Source organism: Oncorhynchus kisutch, linkage group LG20 (assembly GCF_002021735.2).
Source record: "Oncorhynchus kisutch isolate 150728-3 linkage group LG20, Okis_V2, whole genome shotgun sequence".
NCBI lineage: Eukaryota > Metazoa > Chordata > Actinopteri > Salmoniformes > Salmonidae > Oncorhynchus > Oncorhynchus kisutch.
In genome coordinates this window covers 35263575-35278506 of record NC_034193.2, presented here as the reverse complement: position 1 = coordinate 35278506, position 14932 = coordinate 35263575, and positions in this window count along the sequence as shown.

Sequence of the window (14932 nt, the reverse complement as noted above, 5' to 3'; positions counted from 1 at the left end):
TTATGCAACCAGCTGACCATTTTTGGGTACAATTATATTGACATTGTTGCCCTGCTTTTAGATATAATTATATGGTTGTTGTTACCCTTATTTTAGAATTTCAGGATTCATTCTCAGATGTGCTAACCCAAATGCATGACATTGGGGACTTGGCCCTGATCCAACAACATGCCTATCGAGTGAACCCTGAAAAGAGAGAGATGCTCCGCAGTGAGGTGGAAAGTTACTACAGATATTGCAGGTGTTGGTTGCTGATTATCTCAAGTGTGGGCAGTCAGCAAGTTCTGCGTTTAGCCAGTGCTCTGCCAGGGATCACAATTTATTTTGTTCCAAGTGGACGAGAGTTCTAGAAGCTTGTGGGGGAAAAATATTTAAAAAATGAAGTTTTCTGTTGGTGGTGAGCAAACTTGTCCAACAGAAATATAGGATATATTTTTCTTAAGGGGGAAGGTGTTACAGGCTTTGGTTTTTCCATTTATGTTTTGAGGTTGAACTTTATCACGTATAGCTTGTTAGCACGTAGGATGCACTGATTGGTGTCACCTCCTTAGTCAGTATGTGTTACCCCTGTGCTGGCTTGTCCATCTCGTTAGTGGGAAGGTGTTTCACCTGAGCTGGTCCAGGTTCTATTTAAGAGTGTCTGGCCCAGTGCTCCAGTTGTCTTGATAGATGTGGTAAGTCAACAACTTTAGTTGCTCCACCTTTTTCGTTTAAGATGTTTTCATTTCAGGTTGAAGCTTCTTTCTGAAGAGAGCTTTTTTTTTGAAGAAGAAGAAAATGAATACAAACAAGCAAACCTGGTCGGTTCCGGGGATTGGTATAGCAAATACCGTAAGATTTTCATGGACTGAAAAGGAGATGGAACCTTGGGGCAGGGAAACTTTTGGAAGGACCATATTGATGGGATGCCTCAGGATAGAGGTGAAGGAAGTACTCTGCCTTCAAGGCAACCCAAATGAAAAGGGTTTTGATGTGACATTTCACAAGCAAGAGAAACATGATGATGTATTGAAGATGGCAAAGGAAGCGGAAAGAAAAGGACCCCTGTGCCATTATGCGGTGACCAGCCTGGCAAAGAACAACTTCAGGGTGGTCACCGTAAACATGTACAATCCGCACGTGAAGGATGAAGAAGTGAGGGCCTTTCTGGGGAGATACATGGACAATGTCTCCTCAGCGAGGTACCTCAGGGACTCCCTGGGTTTCTGGAATGGGAGGAGAGGGTTCCAGGCGTTACTCAGGGAGTCCCCGAAGAGTGTGGATGGCTACCTCCATCCTCCGGCGATGTTCTCCCTGGGGGCTGACAGGGGAACACTCTACTATGCACGTCAGCCCCCGTTCTGCAGGCGTTGTATGGCCTACGGTCATATCCTGGCCTCGTGCAGCGCCAAGAAATGTCGTTTTTGTGGGTCGGAAGAGCACGAGTAGTGTGACGAGCCCAAGGCTTGCCACGGGTGTGGCTCGAAAGTACACCTGTGGCGTGATTGCCCGGCTCGTCACAGGTCATACGCGTCTGCAGCTGGGGGGGGAGCGGGGGATGGGGGGAGGAAAGAAAGGACGCGTGCGGATTGCATGGATGGCACAGGGGAAAAGACGGCGCAGGAAGAAGATGGGAAGAAGGATGAGGTGGGAAGAAAGAGGCGAGGAGAAGAAAAGAATGGAACAGAAGGAGAGAAGAAAAAGGGGACGGAAGAAGGTGGAGGAGCTGAGAAGAGGGAGAAGGGGACAGTGGTACGAGAAGGAGTGGAAGAGGGAACGGGGACAGTGACGGAGAAGGAGGGAGGAGTGGAGGTGGGAGGGGGGAAGGAGTGGGAGGACAGCCTGCCAGGCTTCCTCGAGGTCGAAATGAGGGATTTGGTGGAGTAGTTAGCGGGGATGGGACGTTGTGTCTCACCGCTACCTCCTTCACCAAAGAAGAAAGGGATAAAGAGGAGGAGCTTGGCAGGAAGTGAGAGGGAGGGGGGTGTGGAGGGGGAGGGGGGGGGGGGGGAGGGTAATTTGTCCTCCCGGTTTGCCTCAGCCCCTTGCATTTTAGTGGATGACTCCAGTGAGGGGTCGGTGGGCTGTTTGCTAGAGGGATCCCAACTCCTGTTTGGGGAGATGGGGTCCCCTACATGCAGCCCCGAGGCAAACAGGGAGGGGGGGATAGTGGGTGGGGAGGGAGGACCCAACACACTGCCTGGGTCATGGGTTGGGATGGAGGACGGGGGGGCGTCAGGAGAGGAGAGGACGTCCCCGCCGGTGGAGATGGACCAGGGGAGCATCGGGTGAGTCTCCTGGTTTTTCTTTGGTTTTTTTTGTTTTTGTTTGTTGTAAATAATTAAATGAATAGTTCTGTTTCTTTTTTTAGTCTAAATGTTAGGGGGTTAAGGGATAATGTTAAAAGGAGGGCGGTTTTTTGTTATTTAGAGGGTGTGGGGTTTGATTTCTGTTTTTTACAGGAGGTTCACCTGAGGGATGGTGGGGATGTGTGTAGATGGGAGTGGGATAAGGGGGAATCTTTTTGGGGCATAGGAGGGGTGCACTCAACAGGAGTAGGGATTTTGTGTGGGCATAGAGAGGTTAAAATAGAGAACACTTTTGTAATAATGCAGGGTAGAGTTTTGGGGATAGATGTTAAGTTTAGAGAAGCTAGATATAGGTTAATTGGGGTGTATGGGCCACAGGTGGCGGCAGACAGGAGGGAGATGGTGGACTGTCTGGCGCCCCTGTGTGTTACAAACAGGCACTTGGTGATAGGAGGAGACTTTAATATAGATTATGGGGTAGGCGGTGATAGCAGTGCAGGTGCCATCTCTGGGCTAATAGCTTGCCATGGTCTGGTTGATGGTGGCCTGCACACTACTCCGGCAATGGTCGGTCCTACATGGCGCAACTCCAGGGGGGTTGCGCGGAGGCTCGACTACATTTTTGTATCCAGGTCTTTGGGTCAGTTGTCTGGGCGGCTGTTGCCTGTTTTCTTCACGGATCACGACGGGGTGTTCCTGCAGGTGTGGTCGCCTCTTCGGTAGGGGGTACTGGAAGTTAGATCGGGATATACTGGAGGAGCAGGCTTTCGTTGACCCATTTTTTTGTTTCTTTCGGAGGCTTGACGGCCTCCGGTCCATGTGCGAGGGGGTGTTAGAGTGGTGGGATTTAGTTAAGGTGAGGATTAGGGCTTTTATAATAGGATATTGTAGAAGGAAAAAAAGGGAGGAAAGGAGGGAGGTGGATCGTATCCAAAGGTTAATTGAACTCGAGTACGAGGCAGGCAACCTCGGCGGGTCGATTGACTGGGAGAGATTCGCAGCCCTAAAGGCGCAGCTCAGGGAGCTGCAGGAGCAGAAGGCTCGAGCTTTCCTGGAGCGTGCGCATAGTGGCTTTCTAGAACATAATGAGACTTGTTCCGCTATGTTCTTTAAGTCGGTTAGGGCCAGGCAGAGTAGGAAGGTAATGCATGGAGTTAGGGAAGAAAATGGTAGTATATTAAGTAAACCAGAGGAAATGGTCAGGGTGACAACTGATCATTGCCAAGGTTTATTTAAGGAAAGGGAAATAGATGTAGAGCAGGGAAACGTGTTTTTAGAACACTTGTCCCGGCGGTTGCCAGAGGACATTAGAGACGTGATGGAGGCCCAGATCTCACTAGAAGAGGTTGAGAGCGCTCTTAGGAGGATGGGAAAAGGGAAGGTGCCTGGGATGGATGGGCTGCCGGCTGAGTTTTACCTCAAGTTTTGGGGTATACTTGGACCAGTGGTTCTCGAAGTCTTGAAGGCCATCCTTGAGACGGGGGTCCCGGGGGGATCAATGGCTGTTGGTGTGCTGTCACTTCTTTATAAGAAGGGGGAAGCAACTGACCTTGGCAACTGGCGGCCATTGACCATGATGTGCGTAGATTACAAGATTCTTGCAAAGGTTTTAGCAGACCGGTTGCGCACAGCCCTTCCCTACGTCGTCCACGAGGATCAGACGTGCGGGGTAGAGGGCCGCTCTATAAGATGGAACCTACAGTTGATCAGGGATTCCATCGCTTGGGTTGAAGATAGAGGGCTGCCTTTAATGGTAGCAGCGCTAGATCAGGCGAAAGCTTTTGATCGCGTGAATAGATCTTTTCTATTCAGGGTGTTCGGTAGATTAGGATTTGGGGAGAAGTTTATAGGATGGATCCGTACTTTATATGTCGGAGCGGGGTGTCGAGAGTGTAAATAGTCACTTAGGTGACGTTTTTGACCTCTCGTCTGGGGTCAGGCAGGGATGCCCACTCTCGGCTCTCCTCTTCGTTCTGTACATGGAGCCTCTGGGGGCTGCCATTAGGGCAGACACAGGGGTGGAAGGCTTGTTGATCCCTGGAAGCGGTGGGCTGCGTGTTAAGATGACGCAGTACGCCGACGACACTTCCTTGCTGTTGTGCAAGGACTCGTGCCTGACAAGGTCCCTTGCCATCTTTGGGGATTTCACCCGAGCGTCGGGAGCAGTTCTGAACCATGCAAAGTCTTCCGTCAAGTTTTTGGAAAATTGCGCGGTAGAACGGATGTGCCTGGGGGGTTCTCTCTGTGAAGGGGCCCTGAGGATTCTCGGGGTTCATTTTGAGACCTCCGGCTCAGCGACGCTAAACTGGAACATGCGTATCGCAGTGGTACAGAGGAAGCTAGCAATGTGGAAGGCTAGGTATTTGTCTATTATGGGCAAAGTCCTGGTCCTAAAGGTGGATGTGTTGCCGTCTCTTTTGTATTTGGCATACATCTACCCATTGCCGGCTTGTCTGAGGAGGCCTCTAGTGAGGCTTGTGTTTCAGTTTATGTGGAGTGGCAGGTGCGAGTGGGTCGCCAGGGCACGCATGATCTGTCCCATCGGGGAGGGAGGTAGGGGGGTACCACATTTCCCCCTCAAGCTGGACGCCATTTTTGTTTCTTTCTTGTTGACGGAGCTTGCTCGTCCGGTTATACACCCGTCCGGTTACCTCCTGCGGGTGTTCTTCTCGTATAAGGCGAGAAGCGTAATGGTGTGGTCTAACGCGGGTCCTCGGGCGGAACAGCTGCCATGGCACTTTGGCCATGCGGCCAAGTGGCTGCGTGCGCACCCCGAGGTTGAAGTTGCCCGAGTAGGTTTAGACCACTAGGGCACGGGTGATGCTAGGTGTGGTTAGGAGTGATTTTGTTTTGACATGGGCTAGGCTAGAGAGAGGCGTAGGGAGAGCAAAGGGAACGGATAGGGACAGGTTTCTGCTCTGGCTTCTCATGAGTCTCTTTAAAAAGGGACTGTGGGAAGCCAGGCAGAATTTAGTCAAGACAGGGAGAGATTGGGGGGTGGAAGGGATAGTGAGAAGGGTGGAAGGTGATTTGAGGGGGAAGATGAAGAGGGAGGAGAGGAAGTGGGGGAAGCATGCGGCACGGGAGAGGTGGAAAGGGGGTTTAGGGCTGGGAGTGTTAGAGTGAGTTTGGTAAGGGGATAGATTAGGGAAGGGGAGATAGGGAAAGGGTTAGGTATTGGTTAGGTATGACGGGGAGGGACGATGCTCCCCTGAGGTTTGTTTTTGTTTGATGTTTTTGTAAATAGAATGAATTAAGAATGAATGAGAATTATGATTTTGTAATAGTATGAATGGTATGGATTGTAATAAATTATTTTAACCACCTTTTTGGTTTGCTTCCTGTCTTTAAGTTTGGTGTGGGTTTTTCTTTTGTTTGCCTCTTCTTGGGCAGATTTAGTGGGTATCATGGTGGGTGTCTTTTAAGTCCCAGTTGTTACCAGTCAATTTTCAATCGATGCCCCCGTAGTGTCTTTCAGAGCCCCTCCTAAAAAACAAGTTATGTTTTGGGTGGATGTAGCATCATGTTGTTAATATTTTAATCAATGGCATTTCCTTTGCAATGCTCATTAGTCTTTCAGTTTTTTTATCCTCAATATTTATGTTAATTTCATTGTTTTTTCCTGTGAAGCCATTGTGTTGCATCCATGTCTGAAATGTGCTGTATAAATAAAGCTTATTGTAAAACAAATTAACCCAGTGACTGACCAATCAAGACTCTTGGTCCCTCTTAGTATGAAAATCAGTATCAATCCCACTTTCCCAGCCTGCTGAAGGTGTGGTGGAGTGGTAAACACCACCCCCGGCTCTACCAGGTGCTTGAGGTGGTCTCCCACAGCTCTGCTTATGTCATGTTCTGTGGCCTTGCTGTTCCATTTCTTGACTGCCCCTGCAACACAGAAACACATTTAGTCATATTATATAAAACACTCAAAGTAATGGATATGGAGCATCTATGGCCTCAGTTACACCTGGCACCTAAATGTGACTTCTGTCCTCTGATCACTCCAAGCTGCATTAGGTTCAGATCTACCAGGATGGGCCTTTGACATAGTCTGGACACAGACAGGCCACTGAAAATGCATAAGTAATGTAAAGCGATGGGGTGTTTCTAACTAAATGCTTGTGTTCCTAGCTCCAACAGTGCAGTAATATCTGACTAAATGCTTGTGTTCATAGCGCCAACAGTGCAGTAATATCTGACTAAATGCTTGTGTTCATAGCTCCAACAGTGCAGTAATATCTAACTTAATGCTTGTGTTTCTAGCTCCAACAGTGCAGTAATATCTAACAATTTCACAACAAATACCTAATACACACAAATCTAAGTAAAGGAATAAGAATATATAAATATATGGACGAGCGATGTCAGAGCGGCATAGACAGATACAATAGAATAGGATAGAATACAGTATATACATATGAGATGAGTAATACATAGACTAAGATACAGTAGAATAGGATAGAATACGGTATATACATATGAGATGTCACGCCCTCGTCTAAGTATTTTGTGTTTTTCTTCATGTATTGGGTCAGGCCAGGGTGTGGCATGGGGTTTTTGTATTGTGGTGTGTTTTGTCTTGGGGTTTTGGTGTGTATGTATTGGGATTGTAGCTAGTGGGGTTATCTAGCAAAGTCTATGGCTGTCTGGAGTGGTTCTCAATCAGAGGCAGGTGTTTATCGTTATCTCTGATTGGGAACCATATTTAGGCAGCCATATTCTTTGAGTTTGTCGTGGGTGATTGTCCTTAGTGTCGTTGTTCCTAGCTCTTTATTTGTTTACACAAGTATAGGCTGTTTCGGTTTTCGTTACGTTCTTTGTTTTGTAGTGTTTTGTGTTTATTCGTGTTTCACGTTGTTCATTAAACATGGATCGAAATCTACACGCTGCATTTTGGTCCGACTATCCTTCACACCTAGAAAACCGTAACATGAGATGAGTAATACATAGACTAAGATACAGTAGAATAGGATAGAATACATATATACATATGAGATGAGTAATACATAGACTAAGATACAGTAGAATAGGATAGAATACATATTTACATTTGAGATGACTAATACATAGACTAAGATACAGTAGAATAGGATAGAATACATATATACATATGAGATGAGTAACGAGTATGTAAACATGCAGGAGATCCATGAAGGAAAGATAGTGATGGTGCTCAGTGATGTTGCAAATGGTGGGGAACAACCAATTTCAGCATTTTAAAAATAATTTTACCCCCGGTTTTTCTCCACATTTTCGATATTGTGATGTCTACAGTGCTGTTGGCTGTTCGTCATTGACCTTGCGTAGGCTTAAACACTGGTATACACAGATTTTTAAGGCCATATTGGGTAAATGCCATTTTATCTCTGTTCTTTTTTAGTCAGGTCGGTAAATAAATATAAATTAAGGTCCCCTTCTCATTTGCTTCTAACAGTACCAAAAATTAGAAACGTTCATGGTAGAAATTGTTTTAGTTACTCAGCTCCGTGGTCTTGGAATTCTCTCCTGAACATTTTAAAATTTGATGATCTAGTTTCGTTGGTGGAGCTTAAACACTTGATCGATGTATATATCATAGAAGAGTGTAATTGTTTTTAGGACAGCTGTTTTTAGTCAAGACTTTCGTGTTTTTAACGTAAAATGTTATTTTTTGTACTGTGTGAGTGTTTATAGCTTTGTTTAATGTTGTGTTAGTGTACGTAAGTTGTTTTGTCTGAAGCGTTGTTTCCCCTGCTGCTATTGGACCAGGTCTCTCTTGGAAAAGAGATGTTATCTCAATGAGAAAAACCTGTATAAATAAAGGTAAAATACAAAATACAAATATTGTCGAGTCATGCGTCCTTTGAAACATGACCAGCCAAACCGAGCTTCTTAACAGCTGCCCGCTTAACCCGGAAGCCAGATGCACCAATATGTCGGAGGAAACACTGTTCACCTGACGACCGAGGTCAGCCTGCAGGCGCCACAAGGAGTCGCTAGAGTAGTAAAGCCCCCCCCGGCCAAACCCTCACCTAACCTGGGCAGAGAGAATAGAGTAGATGTCACGGGTCAAAATTTTGATTGATGACCCTATGTGAACTCTATGTGAACCCTATGTAGTGATGACGTGTGCATGTCTTCTGGTCAGGCAAGCCTGGTTAGGTGGGGGCTATGGGGTGAGTAAGGGTCCATTTGACAGGCCGTTAATGATTGATGACCCAAGCCTGATAGACAAGCCTGGTTAGGTGGGGGCTATGGGGTGAGTAAGGGTCCCTTTGACAGGCCGTTAATGATTGATGACCCAAGCCTGATTTATGACTCTATGTAATGATTTATGACCCTATGTCATGTAGAAGGGTGCATGCCCTGGGTTGAGTAAGTGACCATGTGTCAGGTCAACCTGTTACTGTTTCTCACGGTTTGGGTTGGTTAAGGCCCCTTATAAAGCCGCTGAACAATACCTGTTTAAGAGTGCACAAGATCTTAAGAATAACCATGGAATTTGGGATCGGTACCAAAGCAGTGATGACTGTAACAACTGAAACAGGCCTTCGGGTTGCCCATAGAGCAAGGGCAAAGTATCAACCAGCAATATATGATGCGCCAAAAAAACGTTTTTTAAATGTGTATAGAACCCAAATACCGCCAACAAATGCTCTGACAGATCAAGTGTTGATGTCTAATGGCCAGCAGTGGGGGTATCGGTTTGATTACCTGGCCTGTAGAGTGACCCTCTATACGGTAGATGAAGGAGAAGAATATACAGACCAGACTGTAGGCTTGGAATATGGTGTTGAAGACTGGTCGGTTTTTCGCAAGGTTGTGTGTCCTGAACTGAGCCTTATCACCAAGGGGTATAGTGTGTTCACGGGCCACGAGACCCGTTGGGAAGGTACCCCGGACTCCTCAGGACAAATATTTCACAGGGTGAAAATACAAAGAAAGAATGGCCGACCGTGCGGCAGCGTGGAGTTCTATATCGGCACCGAGGCAATCCGAAACCACAAACTTAGGGGTGGTGGCCTGACTGGGGATACCCGACTGCGTCTGCTTATTCCTTTTAACAGTTGGGATGTACTGGAATTGAAAATGTTGCAACCGTTGGATGCTCTCTTTGTACAGAGCCAACAGCGTCAGAGCCTTGTTCATTTAAAGAAGTGCATAATATATACGAATCGTAAAGATTACGATGCAAAAGAGCCTCAAGAAGATACAGCGTCAGAAGAAAACTAAGTAAGCGGATGCTTTAACCCCGCCCCCCCAGATACCCAAGGGCCTTGTTCTACAATAAAAAGAAAAAAAGCAGACAGTTCTTCATTTCAGCATACACCATGGATCTCCAGACCATCTACGAGGAAGCCACTACGTCATGGGGGCCCGACACTAAAGACTCTATGCCACGAAGCCCTACACTCTACGCACCCCTGGCAAGACCCGTGACACCCCCGACATTTACCCAGCCTGAGGATGTGTTTGATGGGGTGGCCAGTACTGTTTTTGTGGATACAATCAAGGCCTCTGTAGCTACACTTTTAAACGTGGTGATTGGCGAATATATACGAGAAAAATGCATCGGCTGTGAGATCAATCATCCCAGCCAGCGTCGTCATCCTTGCCTCTACGACCCTCCTAGATACTACTTTTTCAATCATTTTGAGGAGCTGGTGAAAAGACTGTGGTCCTGCCGTTTTATACCAGCGCTGGTCATCGCCCTGGAGTCTATGGGTATTGCGCCGTCTATCCCTAGAGTTTACGGGGTAACCGAAGCCTTCCTACATGAACTGAAGGAGGCCCTCTTCATCCATGAGAAACTCAAAGAAATCCGACACACCCTGGTGGACGACAACAAATACAGGGAAGCTGTGATGGCTGATGTGATGCTTTTCTGGCTCAATAAATCCCAAGAGACCGAGTGACATTTTGTTTATTTAGAGCTATGGGTAACTATGTGTCTACGATGTTTGAGCGAATAAATACATTTTTTCTTTTGAGAGACCTTACAAATGTTATGCATCAGATTATTGAAAATAAAGTGAACAATGTAAAGTTCTACACAACCCACAATACAGGGGTTATTGTAGAGCGTGTGTTAAAAATGGAGCAAATCATGAAACATGTCCGACATACGGGCGAGAGTTTACAATGGTCACATATGGTATCAAGGCTTGTTGAGGATTCTGAAGAACTAGAAATAACTTTGGCTAAGATTTTACATTATTTGTTTGAACCACCCTTTAATGTGAATGTGTATCATATTTGTTGTTTATATACTTATATATCAGACGTGTGTGTTTTAAAAATTCAGCGAAACAAACCTGTAAATCTAAACAATATATACAGGGTGTTGCATGCTGTGATTGTTGAGAAAACGGGGACTTGTATCTTGCAACAAATCCTGAATTGTCTGTATACGTAATAATTGTTGCATTCTTAAAATAAAAATTCACAAACTGAAATGTTGTCGTTATATGAAAGTGGCTCATTACAGTTATTGTACCTCAGAGAGGCAAGAAGGATGGCTGAGCAGCTGTTGAAAAACATATATTATAATCCCTCTAACCCCGGGTCTTATGGGGGTAAAGAGCGTTTACAGAGAGCTATAGTCGAAGAAACAGGTAGTCTGTTAAGCGATGCTAAAGTGAATGAATGGTTATCAGAGCAAGATGCCTACACTCTACATAAACCTGTAAGAAAACATTTTCCAAGAAATAGAGTTTTTTCTACGCATCCATTATCCCAATTTCAGGCGGATCTATGTGACATGCAGTCCCTTGCCGATAAAAATGATGGAAATCGCTACATGCTAACGGTTATAGATATTTTCTCTAAATTAGCCTATGTAAGGGTGTTAAAAAATAAGAGCGGGGCAGAGGTGACCAGGGCCTTTGAATCGATCTTGAAGGCAGGAGGCGCCCCCAAGAAAGTGCAGACGGATGGCGGAAAAGAATTTTTTAATCAAACATTTCAGAAGCTAATGAATAAGTATAATATAGTACATTTTGCTACAGGCTCTGATTTGAAAGCTTCGGTTGTGGAACGCTTTAATAGGACTTTGAAAGAGCGGATGTGGCGCTATTTTACAGCTCACAACACCAACCGATATACAGACATAGTTCAGGATTTAGTAAACGGTTACAACCACAGCTACCATAAGACTATACGTATGAAGCCCTCGGAGGTCTCTTCGGAAAACTCTTTTCAAGTCTTTAAAAATATGTATGGTTTGTTCCCACTTCGCCGTAAGAAAAAAATGACTTTTAAATTCCTAGTGGGTGACTTGGTGCGTATATCAAAGTTGAGGGGTGTTTTCGACAAAAAATACGAACAAGGCTTTAGCTCGGAGTTGTTTACCGTTACCGAATGTCTGCCACGCATTCCGCCGGTCTACAAATTAAAAGATTATGACGGGGATCTTATAGAGGGATCTTTTTATGAGAAGGAATTACAGAAGGTCCAGTTGGGTAAAGACAAAGTCTTTCACGTGGAGGAGATTCTAGATCAGAAGAGAGAAAAGGGTAAAAAATGGTTGCTGGTCCGCTGGAAAAACTGGCCTCAAAAGTTCAACAGTTGGGTATTGGAGCAGGATGTGGTGGAGGCAACGGGGGTTAATTTAAACCCCTAGTCATGATAACTAGCGCATCATTCGCGTGTACACAGTTGGGCATCATGGAACACAGCGGCTTCTACCTGACTCTCCCCAGTAATGCGTCGGCACAGATATATCGTAATAATCAGAGTTCGAAGTATACAACCAATTTTCCAAAGCCTATAGAGTTATCAGAGGCTTGGGAAGTAGGTCTCAGCGAGATTACATACCCCCATAGTTGGTATAATATCAAAGCTAAGGACCGTGATTTTTATTGCAAAAGGTTCTCGGAACCTGCGAAACTTATTAAGCTTAAAAAAGGTTTCTATAGAACCGTCGACAGGATCGTCTCAGAGTTGAATGAACACCTAACCCTGAACAAGATGGAAATATTCCTATTCTACAATCCAATCCATAAAAGGATACAAATCTCAGGGCCTGCTAACGGAGGTATAAAGACCAGCGGTAATTTATCCTACATGTTGGGGATGGGTCCCAATAAATGGACGTATGTGAACGATAAATTATTCCCATTCCCTGCGGATATACATGCAGGCTTTTACAACATATTTGTCTATACCGACATCATAACCTATCAAAGGGTCGGAGACAGCTGTGTCCCCCTCCTGCGAACAGTTCATATAGACGGCAAGGATGGGGACATCGTCACTGTCAATTATGACAAGCCGCACTACGTACATGTCAGCAAGAACTATATTGAAAACATTCTGGTTGAGCTTAAAACGGATCAGAACGAAAACATTGAATTTACTTATGGTAAAACGATTGTAAAACTCCACTTAGACCCACCAAAACCTCTCTACATATATAATAGCTGTATTATATTTATAAACATAATACAAATAAAAGGGTTATGGAGCTCCATCAGCTCGACCCTAACCGTTATGTTTCATACTATGTGGATCAAGTGGGTAATGGACTACCAGGATATCATGGAGCGCCGACAATGTATGGTTCGGGGATAGGAGGTATATTCCGTAACCTCTTCAGGATGGTTTTACCGTTTATGAAGAGAGGCTTCAGCATAGCCAAACCACATTTAAAATCAGCGGCTAAAAATATAGTAAGTGAGGTTGTAGCCAATGCTATGACCCGAAGGGCGTCACCAGAGGTGGAGCATCAAGAAGGCTCGGGGCTTATGATATTGTCTCGAAGGCCAAAAAAGAGACCTCCTGGTTTAAGGCGTAGACCTGCACCTAAAAAGCGTCGGTTAACTGTTAAAAGAACCTCAGTAAGTCAAAGACGGGGTAAAGTGAGGAGGTCTGTACCAAAACAGGCTAAAAGAATACTAGGAAGTATTTTCTAAAAGAATAAGTGACATGGCTCTTTTACATCGAATGTCCTCTGAAGCTATAAAGACAGAACTTGATCTTTTCACGGCACCGTTAACGCAGCATTCAATAGATAGATCCAGTTATGTGGAGATAGCCCCTCTCTCTGCTATTACCGATAACGGGCCTATCGAATTTTTCATACCAGGCCATGGTGACAACTATCTGGACCTCAACAACACCTTGGTGCATTTACGTCTAAAAGTGACCAAAAGAGATGGGTCTAATATTGCAGACGATGCCAAAGTGAGTCTCATTAATTACCCCTTGGCCACCATTTTCTCCCAAGTTGATGTGACTTTGGGTGAACGCCTAATCAGTCAAAGCAGCGCTACATACCCTTATAGAGCCATCATGGAGTGTTTACTAAACTACTCCGAAGACACTCTCAAAACCCAATTTAGCGCCGGGCTGTTTAGCAAGGATACTGCAGGAGCCTCTATGGAATCGACAGACCCTTCCACCGGTGCAAACAAAGGACTAGCGGCACGAGCTCGCTACTGCGCCGAATCTCGAGAGTTTCATTTGCTAGGCCCTATACACTCTGACATTTTCTTTCAAGAACGGTTACTCTTAAATTCGGTTGATTTAAGATTAAAATTAACCAGGGCCAAGGATGATTTTTGCCTGATGTCTCCCCAAGACGGGGATTTTAGTTTGAAAGTGTTGGGGGCAACCCTTTTTATTAAAAAAGTATCTGTATCTCCGGCCGTGCGCCTGGGTCACTCACATGCTTTGATGAAAGGAAATGCCCTTTACCCTCTCCAAAGAATTACCATGAAAACCTTTAGCATACCTGTGGGCAGTAGAATCTGCAGTCAAGAAAACCTATTTCTAGGCCCTTTACCTAGATATGTGGTTATAGGTCTGGTTGATCACGCCTCTAATACGGGCAGTTTAGATAAAAAACCCTTTAATTTTCAGCACTTCAATGCAGAGTATGTAGCGCTCTGTCAGGACGGACGTCAGGTTCCGGCGAAGGCTTTCCAACCACAATTTAATAACAACATATCTGTGCGAGAATTTTACAATCTATTCCTGGCTACAGGGCGACATCTAAAAGATCTCTCTTTACCTATTGACAGAAATGATTTTGCAGAGGGTTACACATTGTATGCTTTCAATTTATCACCTGATGATGACACCTCAGGAAATCTGTCTGTGGTGTCCCAAGGTAACCTCAGGCTGGAAATGCGTTTCCGTACACCTTTAACCTGTACAGTTAGCATGATTGTTTACGCATGCTCTGATTCAATCTTGGAAGTGAATGCCCGAAGACAGGTCTTAGTGGATTATTATTAAGGACCTTTGAACAAAGACATGAATACCCAAGAGTTGGACGGGCTCATGAGCCGCTTGATTGGAAAACAATTTTGTGGAGTGTTGGCTTGTGATGAATTACCTATGGAGATATGGTCTGAGAGGCCTGCAATGTTTATTGTCAATACCCATCCTAAACACATGCCTGGTGAACATTGGCTAGCTATGACATTAGAACAGGAAGGTGGACGAAAAATCTCAACTTTTTTTGATTCCTATGGCTTTCCCCCCGGTTTTTCACATTTCCCTAAATCTATTAAAGATTTTTTGACCCTAAACGGTACAAAGATCTACTACAACATCAAACAAGTGCAAGATAACCTTTCCACTACATGCGGTCACCACTGTGTATTTTACCTGTGCCAAAGAGCCCGGGGAGTTTCTTTTGAAGATGTTATGTCTCT